The following is a 9,544-nucleotide window of genomic DNA, read 5'->3' as shown; positions in this document are numbered from 1 at the left end:
GGCGTTTTCTAAAGCAGGTTCACAGAGCATCGATGTCTCACGGGTGTGATGGAGGGGAAAATCATAGCCAAAGCATCGTTCCACCTAGACTCTCCCTGTGGCTCATAGCCGGCTGAAGACAAATCATAGGCATTAAGAAAAAAAAATATCCAAACATGCTTAATGCTTTTCCAAAGCTAGGGAGGCTCAATTGGAGAACACTGTGGCCGCCTCATGACCAAACAATATGAGTGGTCTGTCCCAGCACCATCTTTGTTGTCTTAGAAGGATATGCTCATGAGGTCAGAGGATTTGCAGTTGGCATTTGTTCCATGATATTCAGAAGACACGCCGCCGTAATTGCTGTTAGAAAGTAAAATGGCCAGTGAAGTAAAATACAGATGAGAAATTTTATCCTGGGAAGGGCCTCGAGAAGCCTTTGTTAAAACTGTCCTCACTCTTCTAATTAATATAAAGGGAAACTAATAACTGCAGAGGGAATGTGTCTTGACTAATGTCACAGAGAAAGTTGGTTTAACAACAACAGAAAAAGCATCTTCTGAACAAGCATCAGACTGATGATAAATAATATTTCTTGTCTTCCTCCCACTCTCCTCCCTCCCTTCCTTCTTTTCTTTTTTTTAAATAAAATATCTGTGTAATGAAGGGGAGGCTCACGGAAGTTCCAGCCTCCTCAGGGCTGGGTGGGGACAGTGAAGGAAAGCAGATATTGACATAAGCTTCTCATGAGCAAATGACATCACTTCCTCAGACCCATGGACACCTGCTATTTGGACGTGAGAGAATTGCTGTCTGTACCCTAATTTTGCAGCCTCAATGTTGGGAAAATAAAGGAAGCCAAATTTGACTATATTAGAGGCATCTCTTAAGTCAGTTTTACCTCTTGTAACGTAGGTTCCAATGGGAAAATCATTTTTTATGGTGGAGAGGTAGGGACCACAACTCCCTTTAAAATGATTTAACCTTAAAAAAATCCAACATGTTTAGGAATGTTTGAAATAATATAGAGAGCAAAACCACCAGGGCAACTGCTGATCAGATTAGAAAATCCACCTGGGAAAGAATTCATCTGAGTCGATTAATAAACTGTGGGTCAGTATTAAACAGAAATGGAAATCCTGCCACTGAGTCATGGCAACTCATCACCATGGACTCAAATTATGAATCCTTGGGAAAGAGGCTGACACTAAAACTGAAAGTAAAAACTAAAAGTGTCCTTCCTCTAAAATTTGAAGGCGTGTCAGAGATAACAACCTTTAGATGCAGAATAGAGTCCAAGACTTTAATGCCAATGGAAGAAAATGTCAGCGTCTTGAAAAGTTCTGAGGCATACCTCCTGTACTGTAAATCCCAGAGCCCTCCAATCAACGGTAATTATCCTTGACATAGACACTGGGAAAACAACAGCAGGGACTTTAAAGACCTTGATAAAATACTTGATGGTTTTAGAGTTTTTAGTAACAGAAGTTATCACTATGGCCGTGCCATAGCACAGAAGGAAGAACATGGCAGGTACCATGAAGATTCCTGGGCCGGACACTACAGTTAAAAAACCAGACCTTGTAGGTGGCGAGGCTCAAGAATCTGCTTTTTAATGAGATCTGCGGGTGTTTCTTATGTACACAAAAATTTTTAAACTTGTTGTAGCTTTCCACCACAATCCAGACTTAGAAAATTTTAATTTTTTAACTTCAAGTGATTTGTTAAATGCATATTTATAATTTAGGCATTTCAAAATCTTTTATTTAGACTCTCCTTAAAGTGAACATTAAATAAAATATTACAGGAAGTCGGAGGAAAATGCAGCCAACTCAGCTGGGGAATGTTGCCAAAGATTTTATGTCCTCAATTATCACAAACATGCTCTCAAGAAAAACTGCAGCAATGAAGCAATTACACAGGAAAACTAATGGAAAACACACTATTTATCTAGAATGTTTAGGTGAGAGCTTTCTTTTTCCTTTTCTTGCTTTTTTTCTTTCCTCAATTAACTGATTCACAGGCAGAAATCCCAACCTTGTTTTGTCACATGATGTTCAATATGAGAATTTTTGTCTGAGGCAAATCCCCAAATGAGGTACTAGACAAATGCAATTTTCTTTTTCAAATGATGTTTCTGGGAACTGGTTAGAGGCTCTTAAATGATCCTCCCACACTAGAGTGTCAAAGTGATGGAAGCTGGATGCAAGCGATGGATTCTGAAGAATCATTCTTGGGAGAGAGCTGTAGTGTGACTGCTGCCCACTCACCACAGAGGAAGGTGCTCCTTTCTCCCAAGTCAAGTTACAAAGCCTGACCTGGAGCCAGGGACCGCTGGGGTCTGCGTGTCGCCGGAGAGGACGAACAGTGCGGAGCTGGACGGAGCAGCATGAGGAAGGGCTGGTTTTGGAAGCAAGTCTACCACCGAGTTTTGGAAGCTAAAAAGCATCATGATTATCCTTCCATGTGGACAACATGCTCCAGAGAAGCTTTTTTCTAGAAGCCCCCCCTGAACGGAAGTGGGGAGCTCAGAGCAGGGGAAGCCAGAGAGGAGGCTGCACGCCTGGAGACGTGCAGAGAGTGAAAAACAGCCACAGCCTGAGCTGGGCTGGTTTCCTCGTGTCGGGAAAACCACCGGGATAAGGCATCCAGGTGATTCTGTCCACCGGGGGTTCAACCTTAAACACTTGCCAGGTTCTAGGTCATCACTGCAGTGCCAGACAGATAAGAACACTCGGGTCCCCTGACCTTTCCTCTGTTTCCCAGCTTTTACTCTGGAAGATCCTATTCCTGCTCTAACAAATCACCACATACTTAGTGGCTTAAAAGCATGCAATTTTGTTATCTTACGGTTCCGGAGGTCACATGTCTGAAATGGGCATCCCTGGGGTAAGACAAGGTGTTGGCCGCCCTGCGTTCCTTTTGGACGTTCCAGGGGAGAATGCATTTTCTTGTCTTTTCCTGCCCATAGAGGCCACCCCTTGTCTCGGTCCCCTTCTCCGCCATAAAAGCCAGCAAAGCCAAATCAAATCTTTCCTAGCCTCCCGTCTCTCTGGTTCTGCCTCTTGTGCCTCCCTCTCTGACTTTTAAGGACCCACATGATTACCCTGGGCTCACCCAGATTATTCAGGGTAATCTCCCTACTTTAAGGTCTGATGCTTAGCAACTTTAATTCTCCTTTGCCATGTAACCTAACGTATTCACAGGCTCTGGGGATCAGGACGTAGACATCTTTCGGGGTTCATGATTCCACCAACCAGAGGATCCAACACTCTGGTTACCAAAAGGAGGAAGAAGCAGCTCCAGATTAGGGAAGTAAGAAGGTGGTACCTCACTCACCATCTCAACATAGGCACCCTTCCAGCTGGAGGCAGAGCTGTATGGGGGAGGGAGGGCTCTTTAGGAGAAGTCTCAGCTGCAAAATATATTCTGAGTACTGAGTATTACATAGGCCTCGATATTTCAGTTTATGGATTTTATACCTTAAAATGACCTAGGAGTTCTTTTGTTTTTTTTTAAGAAGCGACTAAAGCAGTCATATAACTAGTCAAAATTTCATCTGGGGGCAGTGGAAAAATTCAACCCATGAACACATATACAGGAATAATAGGAACCACAAACAATAAAGTTGTTCTACGATTGTATCCCGCCACTTGTGTTTGTGTCATTTAATAGTTTCATATAGGTTCCACACAGCTCCATACAAAGTAAAACATGACCCTGTTTGAATTAGTGAAGACACTTTTCTATATCAGAGTTTGCAAACTGACAGCGTGAGGTCAGTGGCTGTGTTTTGTCTGGGAACATACCGTATTTATTTTTAAAAATTTGTTGCCAACATTTTAAAATTGGAGATTTAATTTAAAAAAATTAAATCCAGTGTTCTGATTTCTCAGTACAATCGGAAGATCTGGGAAAAGTGGACCCTAATTCCCCCTTGGCAGCCGTTTCTGGAGGACAGTGGCAGACCTTGATGTCTCCAAGGGCAGACGTACTGGGAAGTCTTTGCTTATGTGGGTCACCCGTCTGGCCTCTGCAGACATTTGACCTTGGGATGCAGGTAGACCAATACAATACTTTGTCTAATTTAATTTGTCAAGTGACTATATATTTAGTGTGTTGACTTAGAAAATTAGGAACCTGGTAAGTTAGAATATTTGGTTTAGCTCCTAGCTCTGTAATTTAAAACTTATGTAAAATTAGTCAGTCTGGTTGATTCCTCTGCAGCTGAATTATTCATCCATTAACTGGAAAAAAATCATACCTACCCCGACAGGTTGCAGTGAACACTAAGAGATTCGTGTCATATAAATCCTATGGCATATGGCCAGGCAAGTTAATAGAATAAATATAAATAGCGGACAACTTTAGCAACAACCTGAATTTTCAATAGAATTATCCAAGATATACTTAAAGCTATGTGGAAATGATGATATAGTTATCTTTTATCACATAAACATATGTATTTCTTCCACCTGAGAAAACTCAAATCTAGCCTATCGTGAAATGAAAGCTGGAAAGACCCCTGAAAATCACTCATCTTACAAACACAAAACAGAGGCTTGCAAAGATAATGTGCTTATTTATGAGCACCTGTCACCTATAGTGTGAGAGGTGTGCCTGGAATCTGTGCCTCCTCCTACCCTGTCAGCTATTCTACGTGAGAGAAATAAGGCTGATATACAAATAATAAGAGAGATGGTTATCCTAGTGAGAGGCTGACGTGAGAAACCATGAGAGAATAAGGGTCTTCAGGTGCAAGTATGATTTGTATTTACTGCTGAACTAAGCCTGGGATTTAACTTTTAAAGGATTATATTACAATCCTGTTTGTCGTTATTATTCACTATAAAGTCCCATAAACTTCACAGTTTATAAAATATTTTCCCATACGTGACCTTATTTGATTCCTCATAATCCAGTGAGATTCGCTTTATTATCCTTATTTTACAGATGATAGAAAATCAAAGCTGAGGACCTAAAGGGATTTCAGAAATAAATAACTCCTTTTAAATATTAGAAAAATACTATGTGAGAAACAAATAACACAGGGAAGGAAAAGACACATGTGACAGAATCTGAACTAGAAAACCAGTCTTCTAAGGCTGAGCCTTGGCCCAGATGTTCTTCTCTACACCTGACCCTCTGCTGCCATTGAATTCATCAAGGGGGTCAGGTTTATAAGAGGTAAAATATAGACAATAATAATAAATCGCCATTTGCAATGTACTTGTCATTTACTGACCCTTGTGGTTGTTATATATCATCATTCTAATGCACAATTCCATTTGATGGTGCAAATATGATAACTGTCAATTTACAAAAAAAGGCAAACTCAGACTCAACTTTATGTAGCCACGAAATGGCAGGCTCAGCACTAAGGCCCAACCTCTCTGATTCTAAGGGACTCAGCTTGAATTAGTTGCTAGCTTTTGTTCTGTGATTCCCCTAAAGAGACTCTGTTTATCATCCGCCTATCAGAACATGGTCAGGGCATTTTTATGGACAGTCTTTCCCAGGACAATATGGTAGTGCTTTCTCCAATCATTTCCCAAAGGGATCCCTAGTCACTTACTCACAGAAATGTAGGTGTAGAAGAAATTCATCTCCAGACATGTGAGGTTGATGGAGACAGGATCCTTGTTGACACTCATCCCTGGAAACTCGAAGTGTCATCAGGTGCCCTGTTTGAATGGGAGTGGACACAGGCCAGTTAATAAACAGAATTCTGGCCAAGTTGTGGCTCACAGGGGACACACTGGGTCCATGAACCAACCCAGTGATCGTTCTCCTGTCCCTAAAAATATAACGAACTGGATAGGACACATTTGATAGTTGGCAGAAGCCCAACATCATTACCTTGGCCTCTGGTATATAATAACTGTTGTCCTGGGAAATGCCAAGTGAGAGCCTCTGACACTGTCCTGCTTTGGTCAAGATAGTAAAAAAAAATAAAATAAAATAACATCATAGGAGGGATGGTGGAAATTAGTGCTACTCTCAAAACCGAAAGTGCAGGGATCGTGGCCTTTATCATACTCCCATTTAATAAACAAACAAACAAGCAGTGGGATCCTGCAGGGCTACAGGGACTAATGCAAACTCACACAAGAAGTAGATTCAAGTGTAGTTTCTGTTCCAATATGTTATCTTGGCTAGATCATGCAAACCCAAATCAGGTACATGGTATGAAGGTATTGCTCTCAAATTAAGTTTTCCCATCCCTACAATGAAGGAGACCCAGACGTATTTCATATTCATCTGGAGCCAGCAATTGTATGCAGTTATGGTCTTGCCCTAGGGAATGTTAACTCTCACCTTCTCTGTCTTAATACACTCTCAAGGAACTTGGGTCACCTATGTATTTTGCAAAACATCACATTTGTCTAATACATCGAAGACATCGTGTTAATCGGGATAAATGAGCAAGAAGTGACAACTTTATTGGAGGTCTTGGTGACACACGTGAGCTCCCAAGAGTGGAGAGAAATGCTACAGAAATTCTTGGACCTACTGCACCAGTGAAGTTTAATCACTCCGGTGAGATCCAAATATCCAATGTAGAGATCAAATCATTGTATTTCATACCTCTCACCGTGAAAAAGAAAGCACAATGCCTGGTCCACACTGAGTTCCCAGGCAGCAGGGGATTCTGAGAATACTGCTCAGGCCTGTTCTCTGAATGGTTTAGAAGGATGGAAGGCTAAAAGCTTCGAATGGGGCTAAGAGTAGTAAAAGGCTTTGCAGCAGATCAAAGCCTGGCCATTTGAGTCATGTGGCCCTGCAGACACTGTGGTATCTATCGGCGGGAAAAGATGCCCTGTGCATTTTATGGATAACCTCAAGAGGTTATCCATAAAATAAAACTCCGTGATTCCAAAGCAAAGCCATGCCATCAGCAGCAGAACGTTTTACACCAGAGTGATGCCTATTCAGGGTGTCTCATGACTTTGCAGTCAAGTTGTCAACTGGAGCTGCAGTCACACCAAGATTTGGCTGGGGCTTGAGAATTCACCTCAAAGCTGGTCCGCAGGGTTTTAGCAAACCCCAGCTCCTCGTGGGCTGTTAGAACAGGGTCCCCGTATCTCACACATAGCCCTCTCTGCAGGGCTGTTAGAGCATCATCAAGACAGGGCAGCTCTCCTCCCTCAGAGTTCAGTAGAAAGGGTGTGCAGCCAAGACAGAAGCCACGGTCTTTTCATAACCTAATCTCAGAAATAACATTTCATTGGTTCAACCATTTTCTGTATATGAAAGTTAAGTCAGGAGGCCCAGCCCACGTTCAAGGGGAGAGGATTACGAGGGCATGGATGCCAGAGGGGGTCGGGGGGGTTTGAGAACAGGCTGCCGATGACAGGTCCATGTTTTTGTCATACTCTCCACATCTCTTTTTCTCCCAGAAATTAGAGGTCAGGACTGTTAAAGGGTCTGGCTAGTTATTCACTGGTTATTGTTTCAGATCCTTGGGAGTTGTTTCTCTGCTCTCTAAGCTGAATGTAATATACCTACATGACATAGGTTTTAAACTATTAATAATAGCTAACACTTAAATAGTACTTACTGCATGCCAGACTCTGTATTCAAGGCTTTACATATTATAACTCACCTAATTCTTATAAGAATCAAGGTAGGTACTTTTATTCACCATTTTACAGGTAAGGAGACTGTGTTTTAGAGGGCTAAGTATACATGATAATAATAATAATGTCATGCAATGTGTTTGCTATTATACAGACACCAAGTAGGCATCTTATATATATGCTTAACGGTCATGTCCACCATATGACTCAGGTATCATAATTGTCTGAGAGATGAAAAACTGATACTAAAAGAAATTAATGAGACTGCACAAGTTCACACAATTGGAATCTGACTGTGAAAACAGGTCTCAAAAAGTCCAAGGCCAGTATGAATTGTGCTACATCAACTTCTGTAATATGAGGTATGTAGTTTCTGTCTGCCTGCTTCCGGATACATAGCAGGCACTCTACAGTCATTCATTTTCACCTCTCCTCCACGACAGCCCCCATTAGCAGACTCACATCTCAAGAGGAGCTCCTGACTGATATTCGAGACAAGATATGGAAATGCGGGTATGTAGGATCTCAGTCATCCATGGGTTCAAGGGCAGCTTGCCAACTCAGGGCAGATATTTTACCTTGCAAAGTTATAAAGGTTTATTTTTTATTTTTTTGCATTCATTGCAGAATATTATTTAGTTAGGTTTTTTTTGTTTTTTTGTTTTTTTCTTTTCAAAAGAGGCATGACAGCAAGTAAGAAGGCATTCCTAAATCCATTGGCAAGGCTGGAGTGAACAGTATTCATCTAGCCCACAAGGGTAGATGTTTTGATTGGAAAGAGATTGGAACAGAGAAAGAATGGATCTTTCTGTCTGCTCTAACCCCTTCAAATGAGAGCCTGCTGCTATTGGAAAGGTCATTGAACCTTTAGCAACTTTACATTTTCTGTGTAGCTCAGTTAGTATCTATAAAGCGCCCCTGCCTTCTAAAATATATTTTTTGCTGTTGATAAACAGGTATTTCCTTATCTCTAAGTTAGTCTTGCCTTGTTAAATTTGTCTATAGATTACACTCAATCTTCAGGCCCACTAGCCAGTCAAAAACCCTTCCCTCTATCTGATCCTAGGACGCGTTTTACCTGTGGCAATTTCTTCCTGGAAAATCTGTTCATGGTCTCCACATATTGTGCTTGTGACTATAGTTTGTGAAAAATAAATGTAAAAAGGAATGTGACCTTTCATTGGCACAGCTTTCTTTACTTTCCCTTTCTTTCTTCCCCTATGTAATTACCTTTAGAGAATTGTGCCCATAGATGCCAGGCATGCTGTTAATGAACTTTTGCCAAAAGCTATGCCTAGAAAGAATATATGAATGAGCCGACTTTTTAATTCAATAGTTTCACACTGCCCATGGTAGGATAAAGTGGAAATAGCATAGACTTTGGAATTAAGCAAATTTAAGGCTAAATTCTAGAGTGACTTAGGGAGAAAAATTGTAACTTTTGAGACCACAAATCTCTAAGACAAATACAAAATTTTCTAGGATTGTATTTAGATGAAAATTGGTCTAGATTTGCATAGTTGTACAGGTGAAATATTTCAAATATGTTTAGTCCTGCTTCCTGAGAGCATGATCAAATCTCAAAGCTACATCTTAGCAGAAATCTATCCTTCTTAGGCACCTAGTACCCAATCCTCAGCTTAAAGATTTTCTGTTTTGTGTGTATGTCTATCCTATAAGTTACATCATAAATATTGATCTGCTCTATTGACTACCTTTTACAGCTAACATGATGCTGTGTTAAATAAAGCCATCAGGAAGAGTAGCATAATAACTATACCCTACTCAGGCAGAGAACAATATCGCCAGTGATTAAACGGGCAATTGCTTTCAGGAAAAAACAGTTTTAGGCATGGACTTCAGCCTGAGAGTACGTATTGTAGCCCTGCCAGAAAAAAATGCAAAGAGAATAACTTATCGTTAACTAATATTGACCTTGAGGGGAATGATATTTCACAAAAGCAGAAAGTTCAAAGCCCCATGTC

The sequence above is a fragment of the Balaenoptera borealis genome (genome assembly GCF_965194805.1).
Source record: "Balaenoptera borealis genome assembly, chromosome: 17".
In the NCBI taxonomy this organism is placed as follows: domain Eukaryota; kingdom Metazoa; phylum Chordata; class Mammalia; order Artiodactyla; family Balaenopteridae; genus Balaenoptera; species Balaenoptera borealis.
This window is presented reverse-complemented; position numbering follows the sequence as displayed.